Below are 19917 nucleotides of genomic sequence, written 5' to 3' on the forward strand. Positions count from 1 at the left end.
TCGTGCATAACTAACGCCACGCAAAACCTTGTAACTTTCATATGTGAATAACTCTTCTCTCGTGTTAACGGTTTTTTTAAATCGATATCTAGACGAGCAAACCAGCGAGCTAGTTTACGAACGAATCTAAAGTGTGTATCCGTTATTCTGGAATAAAATCTACCCGTACTGCGTATAACAACGGTAACGCCGCGAATCGTCGCGATCTACTCGATGGCTCAACGACGTCGATAAACTCGGGAACAGTATCCGATGAAATCTTGAAACGGCTTTCGAGGATCTCCGTAAAGCGTTGCTCGGCCTGCGAAACGACTAGCGGAGTTCCACGTAATCGAGAATTATCCTAACAGTTACACGCGTTTCGCATTGTTCGCGTTGCCATGCAAATCGACTCGAAATTTTTCAAACCGAGCAACATTCAACAAAGAAACCGACTGTTACGAACGGTCGGCGAGCAAAGGTTAAAGGCTGACACGGGTAACAAACTTATTCGAGCAGACAACGCATGACCTCTTTACCTGGGCTTGTACCTTTCGTTAAAATTATGCGGTTTATTGCAACACTAGAGTAAATCATTCTACGGGGATTGTCGAATGAGTTTCTTCCGACTTTCACGAACGATGTTCGAACTTTCTCCGCGGTATGCAACAATAAGATAGACCCAATAAAAGCGACGCGTGTTCGATTCAGTCCTGACAATATTCAATGATTGCGGAGCAGAGCGTTTATCGGTTTCGTTCGTACAATTTTTACGCGATTCTTCCAAGTACACGTTCAATCCTGATATTCTTTTAATCGGTCGCTTGATTCTCGCCATCGGATCGCGTCGAAAACGAAGCCGAGAAATCCTCCACTTTATACGTGCCTAATTAAATGCATCGCGCGCCGTTCTCCGATAATCGACTTAATTAATCGTTTCCTGCGGTGTACATGTTTCACGTGTTCGTGTTTCGAAAAAGCGAATCTGCAGATCCCTCGCGGCGTGTAATTGAAACTCGTTTCTCCAGAATGTTATTTGCATACGCGCGAAATGTCGCGAGCATATAATCATAAATAACTAATTTTAAGGAGTTCGACCATAGGTCGAAAGTCACAGACCGTACAGAAAGAAGGCCCACGATTATAGTAGATTATTCACCGAATTTGTAAGAAGTATTAATGAAAATAAATCCCGAAAATCATCTCGTAGGCGCGGTTGTCGGTAACAAGCGCGTTTCCATGCCGCGAACGACCGGCAATTATATCGCGATGTTAATAGGAATAATTACCCGTTGCCCCTCCAACCGGCAAACAGAGATATTATCGGTGATTTACAAGTCAACCGGCTGGTTGTAACCGCGTGGATCGCGATCCGCTCGGCCGATTCATCGGTTCGCGGTGCTTTCGCGCGTAGACGCGCGTCGGTTCAGCGATAGAACCGTAAAGACGTTAATGGACGCGCGGATCCCGACGCGATGACACTCGAATTATTCTGCCGTTCGGGCGAGCAAATACCGCGTGAACGCTTCGAACGCAATCGCGCGCGATAGACATCCTAATCAATCTACGTTGACGCTTCCTTCTCGCGCGAGGCGCCGAGTTGCTCGTTAAACGTTTCAATTCTCGAGGAGCTGAATAAAGACGAACCGCGTCGAATCAGAAATTGTTCGGTTTTCTGCGTGATAGAATTTCGACATTTATTTACACCCCGCTATAACGATGGAAAATTTCGTAACTGCAGCGACATTAGATTTAGAAATTACGGTAACGAGTTACGCGTGAAAAAAAGTGGCGTGAAATTACACGAGCCGCCGCGAATGCGTTGAGAAGATTTACGGGCGGTGGGAGTGCTCGAAACGTCCGTGGAAGATAGTACGCGCCGGATGAAGAATTCATGCGAAATCTGTACGGGGGGATCGGTCGATTATGGCCGCGCAAACATTTGTGCGTCTCGCCGAGAGTGTACGCGGGACCTGTAGCTCCGATGTATCTGGGTTAATGTATATACACGCGTGCGTGCGCGATGCACGTGTACACGCTGGATTCACCGTAGGTAGTAGCTGCGCGTGTAATCAGTGCTAATGCGTCCCTAATGGTGACTAAATACCAAATCATAGTTTGATGTGCTCCCATCAACGGTGGTCCATCAACGGAGTGTTACACCGGCAAACAAAATCAAGCGGATCGACGCGCGCGCGACTGTAAAAACCGTAACGGGCCGGGCTCGCTCGAATGGATTATAATGAAATTTGTACGACGCCCGAATTTCTGATGAACCCAACAACGCCATGCGTGCCTCCGACCATGAAAAAAAGGCTAGCAGAATTTTTCTAGCATCGTTGTTTTCTAAACAGGAGTTGGCGCCTGATGAGAAAATATAAACTGATCGATGTCTCAAAAATGAACGTGACTTTAAAATCTAACTACCATCGTGGACCACCTTCCCTTACCGAAAGTTCACCTTCGGCGCCTAACAGCGTTGACAGACGGGAAATGGTCGCCCAGTTGCCGAGACCATAGACAACAATCGAAACGGGAAAGTAACTTTCGCTGCTCGCGGGTGTATTCGCCCCGTATCGAGCGCGGATCGGGCCTGATGGAATCCGCCTGGCGCATTTCGCACTATTTATATTCCCGGGCTCGTATTTACGCGGGCGAGGTACACCTTCCGCCCGGAACGAGAACGTACGAGCGAACGATATTAAGCCATAACCGCGATATTCGCCGCGAATAAGTCGCCGCGATTCCTTCCACGCCCGACGATCTTTGCATTTTCTCAGCTCGCAAACACTGATCGAACGCCGTTATCTGTCCCGGGCCAGGGCACGTCCAGGTTGTGCTCTCGCAATTTGCAGCCACGCGGCGCTTTACGTCCAATCGCGTTATCATTTTTCGCGTCCCCTTTCGTTGCTGCGAAATAGCTCGTGTTATTGGACGACGACAGAGCGTGGGAGTGCGACGAGACCGGCGGAGCAGCCGATTCCTAAGCGGAAGTCTTATCACAGACGTGCTACACGAGTAGACCTTGCATCCAATGTATCTTTTCGGCCCACTTTTCTAAGGCTAACCCATAGGTCCGTGGTATTATTAACTTGGCAACTCGAAAGACGGAATAGAACTAATTTTCTTGCAACAAGCAAGGCACTACTCTATGTTAATGAATAAAGATAAGCAGCCTACAAACTGTTGGACAAAAATTGCTCCCGAAACTTGGAACGAGACGCGCGTGCTTTCGTCGATCCGTTCCTTGCAATTAAAACTTCTGTTTCGATAATGTGGAGCGGAGGCCGAAGCAACGCGCGTCGTTCCGTTACAATATTTCAATTTAGAATGACAGCAGGTAAACGAGAAAGTTTACGAATTGTTGCATTTAAGCCGTAATCCACGAAAGTCCCGGGTCAGCTTTATGGAGCCATATTTTCGCGCACTGTAAGGATCCCGCTTTAATTGAATCAGCCGCATGGAAAATTCAGTCCCGCGTCCCCGATTAAACGAAACTTAGGCCACCCAGGTTAATCATTCGTGATTTTTTTTTTCTTCTCCCGGTGCAAGTCGCCGTATCCGAAAACGACGTATCCCCGACCGTTATTAAACGGAAGGCCATCGAGTCGCCATCCCACGAGACGTATCGTTCCAATACCGCGTTAACGAGTTCTAATGGGAGTTGGGAACGATAATCGTCGCCTCGGAGCGAGTCAAAGTTTTCTTTCTAATTAAGAAACAAATAACCAGAGTTCACGGTTGGCCCGCTTTCGGAGCGGCGTCGTTAATAAACGCAGCCTGGTTATTAAACCAGAAAATTAACGTCTGCCTCGTACAGGGAGAAATAGAAAGGCGGATAGAAGGAGAATAGTGGAGAAAGAGGGTTTACTGCGACGAACAAGAGAGAAAGAGAGAGCCGCGATATCATCGAACGGTTCGACCCTTCGTAAAAAGATCGATCGAATTTCTGCATCTACCGAAACAGAAAAATTGATGATTTCTGCCAAGCTTATCGAAATAGAAGACTCTTAAGTGACTTTCCTTGTTAGTCTTTTTACGGTTTAAGGTGTCTTCGAAGATACTGCCCTCTTCTATTTACTCCTTTCGAATTGTACCCGGTTATCAAGACTGAAATATCGCGAAACGCCCAGCATATACCTGTTTCTTACACATCAATATCCTATCGTCGTTGAACCTTCCGACAGTCTCATTGCTCATAACAAACCGATCGCGGGGAACTAACCCGTACACACGCGCGGAATTTACGATATCGAAAGGCGCGAGCAACATTGGCCGACGATGACTGGAATATAAGAACGCGTTCCACACTTGGTGCGCGCAATTTGCGTATGAGATTCACCCGTGATCGACCTTGCATATCGATCGAAACGCGACCGTAAGACGTATCGATGCGTTCGCGGTCCAGGAGCGCGTTGGGAATAAATTCGTTGACGGGAATTTGGGCGCGGCAGCCTGGCGGATGACGAAATGACATCTCGTCCACGATAATTGGAAAACCCGTCGGGAACGAATTGCCTGCGCAGCCCGTATCGGATGTTGATATCTGAATATCAATTATTTGCAAAGCAACCAGACCCTCGCCTGACACTGATGCTGTGTATTTTTAACCCCCCCTCTTTCACTCCGTCGCGAAGATGATTGTCGCCATATTTGATTGACACTCGACTTTGGTGGCATTCGCGATTCTCCGTGCCAGATTTTGCACTTTCTACCCCCCGATTAACAATTAATCCCTCGCCAGGCGCGACAAATAGGGGATGGTTTCCAAGACAGGCGGAGTAACTCTTTAAAAATGATTTCAATCGATTTTGCTAGCTTCAAGGAGATTCACTTTCCTAAAATTTAACCCCCTTCGATTTCTGTACAGGTTCTCGAAGCTAGAAAAAACTGTCTTGCAACATAAAGGACGCCAGTGTGGAGGGATGAAAGGACAAACTGTTAAGCTCTCGTTTGTTGGTTAAATTGGCCGATTGAGAACCAACGGAGCCTAATGACGCAGTATTATAAGCACGGAATGACGAAGCTGTTCGGTCCAGCATTGTATCGTGTACTAGAGAGAAGATATCGTTCGCGGTATCTGTCGGGCAGATCGGAACTAATTCGATTTCAAAGAGATCGTCGAACCACATGCTCGAGAAACGAATCCTCGACTGTACAAAAGTGAGCTGTGGGCGACAGTAAGCGTGCCGTTCTCGTGCCAGCGTCGTCTGACCATTAATCCTCGTTCCGATTCAGGTGTCACAAATACCAGGTTGAAAAGATTTCCATCTATTTAAACGAGAACGATAAGACACTTTCACGCGCGTACAAACAGCTATTGAACGTCCAATTCGCGTCGTCCTGCTGAAAAAAACTATTGAATGTATATCAAAGACGACGCTATTGGAAGAACGTTCGAAAAATAATGAAACTGATCAGACTTTCAATGATAAAAGTCACCGTGCTCCTTTTGTGCATACAAAATCGAAACGAGAAGTTCTACCAAACGCAATTCTGACACCGGGAGTCTCCAATTTAAAAAAAAAAATTTACTTCGGTGATAAAGGTTCTGGGGTTTTCAAGGACAATTAATTCGCGAAATACTTTCTTCGACGGGCGTCGGATGTTGAAATATTCTCTTGGGTACACAAAAGAAGAGATATCCGGGTGCGCGCAGAAGTCGTTTATAGTCCTGGGGAGTTAGTTAGGTTAGGATAAGGCACGTTCTCTGTAATTACTTTGGATGTGATAATTATGAAGATGCCGGGCACTTGTCGCTCTGTAACGAGTTTTCTTTCATCTGCATATCCCGCCGCCTGGTCCTTCTTTCGTGTCTGAAGACGTAAGCAGTTTACCCTGGCGGACCGTCCGATAAGAATTACTTGACCGTTAAATTAATATTCGCCGTGTTATTAAAACTACTTTGCAACTTTTATAAAGGACGATAACTTCTCGCCGCGATTACGTTTAATTAAGTCCCGTTAAATATAAAATCGATGAGCGCGGACGCCTCGTGCACGACCCTCGATAAACACTGCTTCCGACAACGCGACTGATTTCACTGGCGCGTCTGTCCATCGCTGACTTTTTCTACTTCTCATTAAACTTTATAATTTGATTGCTATGATAAACGTGCGACCACGAAGCGGTACACGGGTCCTCCTAATGCCAACCGCTTCCCTGCTCCTCGGTTAAGCGAACGAGACGTCGGGCAATTATTAAGACGAAGGACTTCCGAGGCGATAAAGCGAACGAGCTGAAATAAAGAATCGCCGAAAGAGACACCTTGTCGCCAGCCCCGAAACGCGCATCCTGCGAGCACCGGGCGAATAAACCGATCGTAAACCGCACTCGATTCGAGTTTGTCGGTACATAACGCGAGTACTTTCCCGGTCGTACGGATGGTACCGGCTCTCGTACGTAAACGATAAAACGGGACGAAAACAGCCTCGGAAAGAAGAAGGTAGCAGAAGGGACGGGGTATGAAACTGACGTGCGAAAAAAAAAGAAAAGGAAGCACCGGAGTCGACCCTTTTTACGACCGCTATCGCGGGGTCACGCGCGCGTGTACACAAGTAAATATTCCCGTATGTTTTAGCAATATAATCCACACCTTGTTAACGCGAATGCACAAAGTATCGCGGTCGTACGACGATGAACTGTCTTCCGGCGACTCGTCAGCGCTGAAACGCCCGGTCGACACCACAGCCAGCTGGCTAGGATTGCCATCCACCGAGACTTTAATGTCCCTATGCGCAGTTTTTTATTAGCAGGACGACGCTATGAATAAAACTCAACGGAAGAGGCGAAGGCGGTTGTCATCGCTGGCTGCTAAGGGTAATCGTGGAGGCGATCCTCGAGATACGCTTCCTCCATTTTTTTTTCACTGCTTCCCTAAGTTCACGGGCAGTGGAGACTATCTAAAATAATTTTTGCAAGCGAGGGTTTTAACCCTTTGATGATTCCCTGGGGACCAGAGTCTAGAGCTCACCCTGAACATGATGGATTTACTTTCTTCGGACTATAGTACCAAACACGAAAGAAATATAAGTCCGCCCTTAACACGATCCCGCGCTACGGTCAACTAACGCGACACTACTGTTCCCCGAGCGCCCATCGATGCAATAAGCGAGGGAATACTGTACCAAACGATTCCCATCCACGATATCGCGATCGAACAATTATCCAGTCGTTTGGTTCTCGTAGAATGATCTCGGATAATATCTTCATTAACTACGTGCGCCTAATTCCGCAAAAACCGATACAGGTCCAAGCCTCGGCGGCGGTTTTTACCCCAGGGCCCGGTGGCTGGCCGGTTTTCTTCTTTTTTACGCGTTGTCGCGCGTTCCTTCGTATTCACGGCAGGCGTCACAGTCCCGCGGCGTGTATTCGAGCGGCAGCTCGTTCACTAATTATTAATAAACTAATTGCGGCTTCCGTGGAGGCACGCCTCTCTCGCGTAAATCAAGACATGCCGTCGCGATGAACGTCCGGAACGACGAAGAGCCAAGGGGAGGGGGTGGGCAGAAGAGGACTTTAAGCTTTACTCTCGCTCACTCATTACGTGTCACGTGTGAAATATTTATACGCGCGCGCGCGCTACCTCGTTTCCATCATGCTTCGCTCGCATAAGAACTCGTAATAATGTAATTTCAAAGATTTACAAATCCTGAATAATTTTACGAGCGCCGCTGCGCCGCGCATGTAAATTGTGATCCGTAACGAGGAAGACGACGCTGAATAAATGGTAAGTTGCGGACGACGTACCCGCGGGCCCGTTTAATCGTTCGTATTTATATAATTACGCGGGACGCGACGCAAATGAGAGTTCATCCCGCTGGACCTCGGCGACCGGCGATACGATACTCGCGCGACCACGCTGGGATAGTCACTCAATTTGCAAAAGAACCTTCTCTAAATGCAGAAACTTACAAAAGTGTTTTACAATGTTTAGTGGAGAGGATGGTGTGCGTTTAAAAGTCCAGGGGAGGAACGATAAAAGTTTCGGTATTTGGGGAAACGAGCTTCGTGAATAGCGAAACCCTCGTAACGAAAGTCTACCTCGGTAATAATCCGCGGAGAATTATTTGCGTTTCAAAAAATAGAATTGGGAAAAATGGTTTGCGAGAAAGAACATTGCAAAACGATATTCTACGGTGTTATAGTAAAGATTATGAAATGTTGGCAAGATCGTACTTTAGATTCGAAATGTTTGTTGCAAACGCGTGGGTGGAATCACTTACGGTTATACTATATTTCAGCCCGTAAGAGGATCATTGTAATCATATTGGATTAATGTTTACACGATCGTTTTTTACTACTTTTGCGTGCTGAGGTCACCGTCGAAGTTATACCGAGTTTACGACACGCTCTGCACGCGTATAAGGAAATGGCGTTATTGAAATGTGGACCTCGGCGAACCGCTATAAATATCGCTATTAGAATATCTCCCGAAGATAAATATATAAAGTGCATTTACTTTACGGACCGCTCCACGTTTTTATTTCTTTTCTCGACAACAAGTGTTTTAAACTCCATCGTTAAAAGAGAAAATTGATATTCGCAATTAAGAAATAAAGAATGATTGATCTTTGGTACAAAACTAAACGATCTGAACCTAAAGATTGTGAGATCGCTGGACAAAGAGGGTCGGAGCAAGGTTGATAGTGCACTAAACACTGTCCTCGACAGCGAATGGTTTTAGGCTCGTAATTTAGAAATTAAATCGAACACGCTGAGAACGAAAATCCCAGCTTGCGTTGTATTCGGTGGTGTTGGTGGGTCGTTACACGGTGTACGAGTAAAGTCAATAATTTCTACAATCTTTCCGCCGACGATAACTTACGAACATAAACGAGCGGTCATAATAAGCCACGCCAGGCCGTGATTTATTGCTCATCGAATACGTATTGGGTGTATATCTACCTACGTGTCTAAACGGCCGTGCAATTACAGTTATATCAGATGGAGACTGGTTTCCACTCCCTAAACGCCATCCGTCTCGCGGCACTCCGTTTACTTTATTGCTTACCCGCGTAATATAATTTCGATCGCCGTGGAAAAAAGGCGGGTGTCGCTCTTTCTTGTTAAACAGGAGAAGTTCATCCAATTTCTATGGTAATTTCCCTGGACAGGCGCGAACAATACGATCGCTGGTAAAATCCGACGAAAAGGATATCAATCGGGCGAAAAAAAAAAATTAATTGGAAAATCATCCGACGGTCCCCGTCGAAGATAACGATAAAACGGTTCACCTGGCTTTTGCGTTTGACAGATTTGTTTTATAACCGGAGGGGATGGCGCGCGTGCCTGCGATGCAGCCTCGTCGCTGGCGTATCGCGCACAGCGCGATATTAGATCATATATCGGCTTTAAATATGTAACAGCACACCGGCGAACGTAAAAAATTACGATTTCGCCCGGAATAAGGTTACGTTGGATCATTTTATTATTTGCGCCGAAAGCACGACGCTTGTTGCGAAAATATTAAGCGCGTCGATCGTTTAAACTAGTCTCGTTCGATGGAAGTTCGCGGGGGTGGGTTCGCGTATACTTAAAGCTGTGACAAAACAGGGGCAAGACAGTCTTCAAAAGTTGAAACTAAATTACCTAGCTTAGTCATTATTATTTATAAAAAAAATTGGTTGTTAGAAACGTAACTCCGAAGCAGAGTTAATAAGATCTAATTGACGAACGAATCCAAAGTTTGCATTCGTAATTCGTGAATAGAATCTGCCCAGCCGAGTTTCGAAGCGTCTTGATCAACTATCGATAGCCTTGCATTATGCTCCCGATCCACGACACCGATACAAGAAAGTTTCTCGTAATTTCGAATTACGGAGCGAAAACTGGCGAGCGTAATGCTACGTAATGATCGCGTGCACGCGCAAAGGTGGACGTATTTCGTCTAATTGGACGCGAGCACGGTGATTTTCACGGGACACGTGAAATTCAATATTTCGATGCATAAGCATGGACCCGATCGAAGAAAGTGCATACTCCGCCGGATATTTACTATCGCGTGTCGCCTTATCGCGCGATATAATCGAATTCAAGTGGTCAGCTGGTGTTTATATTCATGAAGCGTTTTCGAGAACTCGCGGCGAACGTCACGCAGAACGGCTCATATTTTCTGAGAGACGTTAAAACGCGATGCGATCGGGGCTATGCTAATGCCTCGTAAAACGCTGCGTATTATTATCAAGCGTCCCGCAAATCAAAATTTCATCGCAACCCAAATTGAATTTCTTTGTCGACGCGATAGAAGCTAGCGCTGTATTTTCCCCCTGTCGCTATAAACCTCAATTTTTTTAAGTGCGTAAATTTTCTCCTCCGGGAAATAAAAGCAACAGTTACCCTATAAAAGTAAAAACAAATCTCTACCACCCCGTTAAAACAAACCCCATAGCAAATTACCAAAATCGAGCAGACGGTATAAAAATAAGCAGCATCGATAATGAAAGGCGTGTTTCGCGTGGCATTGGAGGATCCTGCGAACAAGATGCTCGAGCCGATCCAGGCAGAGGCGCTGCCCACGTCAGCGTAAAGCCCGAAATCGTTGGAAATTAAATTTTTCCCCGGAGGTGCCCCGACCACACGAGCCACAAATTCATAAGATTCAATATGCTACGCGAGCGAGCAGGTTGCCAGGCTGGGATGGGGAGGACTCTGCGACGATGCTTGCGGGGAGTTGGTGGTGGTCGGGCAAGGCGGGAAGCGGAGGGGAAGGCCGCAAACGGGGTACGTTTTATAGTTTACATCGAATACGTGCCCTTCCTCCGCAGGGCCTCGCGGGACCAGCTACTTTTACACACACTCTTTCCTTCAAAACCCACCCCCGCAGACCTGTCTCTGCGTCGCTGCATGTTTACCCCCGCGATATATATGAACTAATATCACGTGGCACGTGATGCCAACGCAGCGCCACTCGTGCGCGCCAACCCCCGCACCCTTATTCGTCCGGGCTCTCTTCTCTATTGCGAAACGCTGAGGATCGAAGACGCCGCCGTATTCTTGGACGTGTTTTATTAACGCGTCGCGCGGTTTCTATTTCTTCGACTATTATTCCCGGGGGGCACGTAATGGGTCAGAATATCTCGTCGCGTATTCCATCAATTTCAAAGACACCCCTCTACGCAACAAACATCTCGTATACTAAAATAAACTACATTGTCAGCGAAAGATTTTTATCGAAGGTTGCTTTTGAAACTCAGTATAGAAATTGTTTGATTATTTTCACGGAACTAAATTCGAGCGACGATTGTCCAGCCCCGATTACCACTACCTAATTTTCGAAGGCGGACCCGTTGATACAAACAACGGAGTTCGCTTCGATTTCGGGCGATCGGGAGCGTTTCGCGCAAACCACTATCTTTCCTCTGGTCTGGCGCTCCAACCCCCCGCGTGTTGGTTACAACGGAAATAATGTCGGTGCATTTTGAAAGTCGGGGGAGGGAAGGCGGGACTGGGGTTCGCGGAATAACGGGAAGGCGACGGGGTATGGCAAAAGGTAAAGGAGCAGGAGCTAGAGGGAGAGATCGGTTCGAGAAAGAAAGAGGGAGGAGACAGGCTGTGGGAGGGAGCACTCGGAACGGGGGCGAGAATATTGGTTGACTTGTAATACCGAGAGTGGAGAAGGCAGGGACCCGGCGAATATTAAATATATTATTACATTCATTCTCATTTCCCTTTTACTCCCAGCATGCCCGTTCCCTCGCCTCGTCGTAGCAACGTCTTCGAGTTTACCGCGCGCGCAAACAAGCGTCGGATTGCTCCTAATTGCGGATGAAAAGGTTCCCCGAAGGATCGTCGTGTCGTTATTCGCAGACCGTTCGGGGGAAGTTCCAATTTTAAAACGTTCGTTGAACCAACCAGAACGTTTCCATCCAAAGACAGAACTGTACTGTGCAGGGTTTGGAAGATGACCAAGGGGACGACTATTGAACTATGCACAATAGCTATATTTATAGCTACAGTAGCTATTATTTATGAAATATAAATTTATCTTAAGTAAACGTTTTGAAGACTGTTTTGCACCCGATCCCGTGAAAAAGCTCGACAAAATGAGGGAGATATGAATTTTTTCGGGAGGCGTACTCGATCGTCGAGGACGCCGCTCCGTCGTCGTCCGACGATCAAAGGCGAGATTCTTATTGCTTGAGAATTTTAATCTTAAAGGTGGACTATGTATCTTGTTCAGAAAATGACGAACGTAATTACAATACACTGTGGTGGGTTAGACTGAACCTGCTCTTTGTCAAAATATAATAAATGCTTGAAAACTATTATTCCCGAGTAAGATACCTAAGTCTACCTCAAACTCAACAAAAGAAGCTTGACTGATTTTCAAATATTCCCATTAGCGTGATAAAATATTTCTAATTACTGGTTTTGCGAGTCGATTGTTTGCCATTGGAGACTGGCCTACTAGCAAGATAGACCAGAGAAGCTAGAAACATACGAAACGCGGAGACCACGGGAAGTATAACGGATTCGTCGAGAGTGTGTATTCGGTGCAAACACATAATCGAGGGTATTAAACGTAATTAACTACCCCTGCAAGCATGCAGCGCAGATACACGGACAGAGGGTCCATCGATGTATCGATCGATCGGCACGAGTACGTAGACGGTAAATGTGTATCGAGGCCCTTTCCATTAGCGTACCAACGTACTACGGTATCAGTCCCTCTTTTACCTTTACCCGTCGCAGTACCCTTTGTTTTCCCTCATGGGAAATACATCCTCTCCTTTCTAATTGTTTTGCCTCTTCCTATCGGTCTAGCCCTATAGAGCGAAGGTTACTCACCGATCTTTGACGGGGAGGCCCTCTCTGTGCCGGCTAGTAGCTGTCCTCTGAAACTGAAACAAGATAACACGGTTTATAATTGTTGAACAGGCGAACGCTCATCGTAAATTATCGGATCAATTTTAATAATCGGATTTCACGGTCTACGCAGAACGCGATTATCAAGCCTAAGTGAAATAGTGAGTAATTGAATAAAACTGTCGTCGTTGAAATACAATATATCCACTGTTTCACAAGACTCTCGAGTAAAACCGCTTCTCGCCAAAGTAACTTTCCCTCGTTAACTGCTTCGTACATAATTGTTTACTTTTGCAATTTCTGCAGATTAATTTCTAGTGGCGAAATTCACGGGAAATTGAAATTGCGAAATTTATTAAAGGATGTAGTCTAATTGTTGCAAGATTTTACAGCCAAACAAACGAAATATATATTCCAAAATAGGACAAAAACGTTGATAGCGATATAAAGCATTGCGTATATCTAGACCAAGTACATACAGATTTGCCCGAGTAATTGTTGCAAAGTTATCCTCGCTACTTCCTGCAACTTGTACCGTGATAATTGTATCTTACTTGCTCTCACTGCCCTCCACTCTCGTCCCTAATACATATTCGGGGGCGCACGAGTTGGAGAGACAGCAGCGACACAGTTTTACCCATTTGTCCGAGAAGCTGTCGCATCTCCACCCTGGGAGCGTGACAACTTGGACAATCTTGTGTTCGTTTATGCATGTTTATTTTCTACGTCTGGATATTTTTTGCAAGTTAGTCAATATCGTTAGCACACATAAATATGGTCGTGACTGTTTTCGGAGACTCGTTTACGACTCGGAAGTTAATTTGTAAAAACGACCCCGGGATGTATTTTAGAAGGAGGTAATCGAAAACTATAGCTCCGGTGCGCCCTGTTTACAGCCAGGCAATCAGCTTAAGAGGAAAGCGTGCTTAAATGAGAGACGATTGCCTCAACAAATGTCAGTCCGTGGAACTGACTAATGTCTAGGAGCGGCGTGGCAAATGATGCAGCGAGTACGATTGGGCAACGCTCGCGTCGGCGTGTGTCCGATGGAAAAGAAACACGGCTTCGGCTTTCCGTCGATCCTCGTTCTTAATCTCCCTTGATGAACGAGAAAATCACGGCTGGGTGGGAGGGAATTAAAGGGGAACAATTTTTAACGAGTTTCGATCGCTCGTACCCATCCGTTCGCGTAATTGCGTCCCGAGTGTAAAGCTACAATTACCGCGGCTAATACAAGTAATAATCGTTACGGGTGATTTAGGACGCACGGAAGGAGGACAAAGCTATCACGTGTCGGACGATCATTGTAGTTGCCGGAGAAACGACGCGTAAATTTCAACCGCGCTATATGCCAGAAATTTTCTACGAGAAACTGAACGGCTACCTCGCCATTATTCGGTGTACTTAACGAGCCAGCTTTCCAACGATTATTAAATCATTATCACCGATTATGTGTATACGAAATATGTGTGCCAACATCTTCCCACTTTCTCGAACATTTAACAAATATCGCAACTTTTTGATAAACCATTCCAGAAACACAAGGGAGTAGCAGCGAGAAATGCAACAATCTGGGTGGGATCGAAGTCTCAGCGATGCTTTTCCTCTGTGTAAATCTTTGATACTTCGTCTCGGTGGTTCGTTAACCTTTGATCGAACACTTCCTGAAAAATGGCGGACCAAGATTGGCATCGACTGCTGCCCACTTCGATAAAATTACACAATACTTGAGCGTTGTGTGCTTATGATAATGAAAATTAACGGCGGGACACGCAAGATACGCCCGTCTGTTCGCCTATTAATAAACCCTAACTATCCTCCCGTCGATTGTACCATAAATCACTGTCACTCGATTATTCGCGCGATTCATCGGTTAGGCTTTTGCTCGACCGCAACGGTATCCTTAACGCTACGACCGGCGTGGAAAGTTCTGTTTTATTAGCACAAAATTGATGCGAGCAGCACGATGCTCTCCGATCGAGAGAAGCCTCGTCGTTGGGTCGATTGGAATTCATAGGGTATCGCGAGAACTTTCGAATTTCCCCTGCAATTTCCCCCTGCACGACTAGGAACGAGCAACGCGGGTAACGGAAGTGCGGGACACGCCGCGACGGAAATCGCGACGAAAATTGGTTGCACGCGAACTCGCGTCGATGCGTTTCGAGCCGAGTGGCGAAAAATCGGAAAAATTCGAAGGCGATAAAGCTCGCCAAGGAATCGAAATACCTCATTTTTTCACGACGATTAACCGAGCCACCTACGACTAGATGTACGTCATTTCTGGCGATTAAGACTCTGAATTAAAATTTGAACAATGGAATTAATTTTTCGCGTGAAAATGGTTCTTGATTTATGCGCGAGTAAAAGATAAAAATTGAAATTAGTATTAATAGAAGGGAACTACAAAAAGGTTAGTAAGAAACGACTTAATCGAGCAAATTATAATCCAATTAATTATTGTTCTCCTTTTGCGCCAAAGGATGCGCACATGGTCGAATAAACGAACAAGCGAAGAAATAAATTCTCGTCACTTCGCGTCGGTAGCCGTGTTAAGCGAAACCAGCGGATCATGTGCCAGAACTCGAACGCGGACTCGTAATACGGGTGTAATGTGTGCAAACACAATTATTCGTTCTATCCGTTACGGAAACATTATGTTTAAATATATTACAATGTATCGCGACGCGGCAATCACGATTCGTTCCGGTTTGTTGACTTCCCACGCGATATAAATCAAGCTTCATCCGACGTTTCGCGATCGAGCGTTGTTCTCTTCCCTTGTTCACCGGCCGGGGCGTGTTTTGCAGAAGCAAAGCGTACAAAATAAGGATATCTTAGGGTACGATTACAGAGAAGCGGTGAGGAACGACGATACCTGCGCGCAACAGCTGCATACACGGTACTTGATTTACTTTCGACACTCTGACAAAGACGTTTCGAACCACACCGTAGAAAAATCGAACGCGATCCTCGAATTAAAACTGCGATCGATTGATATTCATCCCCTAGGCGAGCTCGTAAAAACGGGGCTTCGATTTCGAAACGAGAAACGTCGGGGAAACGCGCTGGCGGCTACGTAAATCGAAATCCAAAAGGAAAAAAGCTTCAAGTCGGTCCATTATAAGCGGAACGAAAACCAGTGTACCTTTCAATGATTCCGCTTTGCTTTTCGATTGGCTCGCAGCGCGCGCTTGATTTCGCGCCGGTGGATATCCCAGTGAAATCCGATAAACCGCAAAAGGCTATTTGTTAGAATGAAAAAATCACTTCCTCGTGCCTGGGCGCTGATAAACCCCGACGGATCGTATCGCCGGCCGCGATACGTCAAAACAGAAATGGCGTGAATTCAATATCCCGATTTCGGACTACATATGCAACTCGCCACCCCCATCGACGACACAAAGACACCCGTTTCTCCTGCTACCTCTCACCTACGTTCACCTTTTACCACCCCTGCGATTTCTTCGCCATTTTAAACCTCCTTAAAATATTCTTAAAAATTCAACAGTGTCTAAACGTAAAAGGAACGAGGAACGACTCTGGTTCACACACCATGGGAAACAAAGCAGTCGATCGTTCTCGCGAAACGTTAACCGATGAAAGTGCCAATCACGACTAAGGGAGAAATATACTAAGCGTCGATGAAACCGTCAGATACTAGGAATTGTTTTCTCGTAAATATTCTCCTTCCAGGTTTCTTTCGTCGATGGCTGGTTGATCGACAACCGCGCATTCTCTCACGTCAGTATAAATGTAGAACATTGGCATACAGACGAGATCCATATCGATAGCAGCGGAAGATCTGTATCTGACAGTAGGTATAACGGATCGAACGGCGCGATCGATCACTGGGTCAGACGCACGACAACGACGGCAAGTCTGCGTACCGATCTCTTGAGACAGCGACAGCCCGACAGGGTCAAAAGTCGTGAGATTAATCGCTCGAAACATTGAATACAAATCAGCCGTCGAATACACACGAGCCGGAGACGCGACGAGTTTGTCGCTTGTTCGCGTTTATTGGCGAACTGTGCGTACGTGTCGAAGAGATGCTGTTCCGGCGATAGAGAGACAGAGAATAGACTTCTGAACTCCCAAAAAGACAAGATAAAATTATTAATGTACTTGAAACGGTCTAATTTTGTACGTAAACCCAAGGCCCCGTAAATACGAAGCTAAATGAAGTGGCTGGAAGCACCTGTGATATAGGCTAATCATAATTATAGAAATTAATTTGCATCTAGGGGAAACCAGAGATTAGTTAGGACACTGTGATATATTGGACATCTTTAATCCTAACCGTACTGAGACGCGACTTTGGACAACATACTAAGTTTGAGTAACTGCAGGGTCTTCGAGTAAATTTACACAGTAATGACAGTTCGAGTACCGTGTAACTTAATAATAAATAGTAATAGTTCTGAGACGTGTACAAGTAACCCAGGCCTAACCCTGATCGTAAGAGGGTGAAATAATTTTCTATCAGACAAAATTTCGATCGATCCGGTAACAACAGAATAACCTAAGGTGATCGCGTTACCGGTTTCACCCCGTCTAAAGTCCAATTTACTCTGGACACTTCATTAATCCTGCTCAGGCTACACCGTAGTTTCCAGATCTTTCGACCGATTAATGGATAAACCGCATAAATCAACTTGCGTCTTGGTTGCGGGTTTATTAGATTTTCAGATGCAGCAACGATCTTTCTCATTGTTCCGGCAAGATTATCGATCGCGTTGGCGACCCGGCCATTGACGCGAGATGCTTCCCGCGTATAAATCTTGCTCCTATGAAGAAAGGTTTGGCCGCTCGTAGTCTAATCTGAGATCGATCTTTCTCTTGTCAAGGTTGGTACCAGCGCCGGGTACTAGTTACCACCTGCCAGCCAACAATGGCCCAATTATACTCCGCGCTTGGCACCTCGCCGATAAAACTGCGACTACCGTCTCGATATGAATCGTTTGGTACGTCGGCAGATACCTCGATGCACAATACACTTACGACGGCCATTTACGCGATAACGCCACGGCGGGAGAGTAACGAAAAGGCTGCATAATGCCGACGCTCAGCGCAGGGACGCCACGATCCTTTCACTTATGGCCAGGGATGAGCAAAATGTATTTTAAGAAGACTGCTAACATTGCTGCACAACTTCCTCATATTATTTATTCGCTTATTATATCGAGTTTTCCGGTAAGAACGATGCAACTTTCGATTGCCATTTGTTATTCCCTCGTTCGAGTCATCGCGAGGAGATGCACACACTGTTGCTAAAATTACTAAAGATACTAAAAAAGTAAGTTTATGGCCTCCTACAATGCGTTGCGCGAAAATCGACATCAAGATACTTTATTACGACGTCGACATGACAACGATGCATAGTTTCCTACGTCAACCATCGACCACATGTACAGTAGCGATCAATCAAGATGAAGTTGCCATTGAAACCAGCGCCAATTTGCAAAGTACGCGCAGTAGTGCGCTTTCTGATTGTCAAAAGACCCGACAATAAATACAGACGTTATTTTCTGAATATGCCCTTCGCAACTGATTAAGTTTTAAGAAAAATAGGATAAAAAATACAGTTGTGTGCAACTTGTCTGACGCGTCTGTCCATTACTTGCTATTTCTACTTATACCGACGTCTGTATATTCTGTTCCTACGTTCCAGGGAATACAGAAATTTCTCTTTAAATCAACACAATCTCGTGGCAATTTGTTAAGTAAAGAAAAGGCTAAATTGTCGTTTACAGCGAAGTTAATTCCGTCTCTAATGAATAGCTATACGCCCACAGGACTCTGACAGGATCGTAACACATTTACAAATAACAGTAAATTCAACCAACGAGGGTGTTACTAGTTAAGAAAACACTTGGATTATTAACGGGTTCCCATTTAAATGACTAAATCATTTAGCCGAAATAATCCGGTCCGCGCCATTACGTTGATTAACGAGTCAAACTCGTTGAGCGTTTAATCTTTGCCTAATTAGTTATTCGGCTGATTAACCATCAACTCACGCCCCTAAAACAAAATGTCGTGTATTCCAATCCAACAATTTGAAGTGCTTAATTTTGTATGTGCCATGTTGCTATAGGGGGTATGCCATTAAATGATTATGTATGAGCGTGTTTATATAATTTAGTAATACACGTAATATCAAATGTGTTTATTGCAATCGTTCTTTATGAACTGTCCTTTGTTCGATAGAGGCAAGAAGCTTTTACCTTGCATTAGAAATAAATTAATTACTCCATTATTTTATATAAATTATACACATCCGTATCAGCGAAACGCAGACTGTTTTGTCGTCGGAATTAATCGGATTTCTAACCGAGATTCATTGCACCAACTATTGTCGTTTCTCGATGAAATACTCGAACTAATTTTGCCCGATGACATTCGATGTTATCAGCCATGGCAGTCGTTCGGAGAAGTGGAAAATGTCGATGCACAATATGGAGGGGAAGGAAGACGCGGTAGGGGTATAATGGAGCATTCATAAAAGGGTTGGCAGGTCCTTATCACATAGATAACAACGCTACTAGTGCCGATGTATACGCTCCTCGTAGAGCTGCGGTTTGATACGGATGAGGACGATGTAGTGGTCCTTTCCGGTTCTCGGTTAGAAATCCGTCACTATTCCCATTACTATGTTAGGTGCGAGCCATAAACATTGCTACTAGAACACCAACCACTACGATCAGCAGCTCGAAATTTATCCCTGTTTCATATAATCCGAGTTATGGCACGGTTGTCAACGACCTAATTGCATTGTACCTCTTTAGAGGACGACATTGCGACGACAGCATATAAATGATGCACAGTTTTGTGTCATCTGTTAAATCCACGTTTTATTGTGACTGTAGTTATGTCACTACTCAAGGCTTAGACCATCTTCGCTATCATTGTTTGAACATGCATCCTAAAGTTTGACAATTATTTTTGAACGAGTTAGTATTAATTCGATCTAAAGTAAATTGATGGCTGGAACCATTCCATCAGTCAAAGGGACATTGAAAGCAGTTGACATCTTCTATTACTTTTTCCCTGTCGGTCTTAATTTCGAATTTTCACTTGCGCTTCCTTTTTTCAGGAATAAGGTAAAGAGGAAGCGTGGATGGGAGGGAA

The 19917-nt window shown here is 45.4% G+C and overlaps 1 protein-coding gene across 1 annotated transcript in view; it reads right to left on the reverse strand.

The window, feature by feature from the left end:
* LOC122396021 (LIM/homeobox protein Lhx9) overlaps nt 1-19917 on the reverse strand; it is a 441838-nt gene that overhangs the window by 350316 nt on the left and 71605 nt on the right. The window contains exon 2 of the mRNA XM_043394097.1: nt 12769-12821. The gene's annotated coding sequence lies outside the window, so the exon portion shown is untranslated. The remainder of the gene's footprint in view (nt 1-12768; nt 12822-19917) is intronic.

The sequence above is a fragment of the Colletes gigas genome, unplaced genomic scaffold (assembly GCF_013123115.1).
Source record: "Colletes gigas isolate AHSC1104 unplaced genomic scaffold, ASM1312311v1 Colletes_gigas_Sc00006, whole genome shotgun sequence".
NCBI lineage: Eukaryota > Metazoa > Arthropoda > Insecta > Hymenoptera > Colletidae > Colletes > Colletes gigas.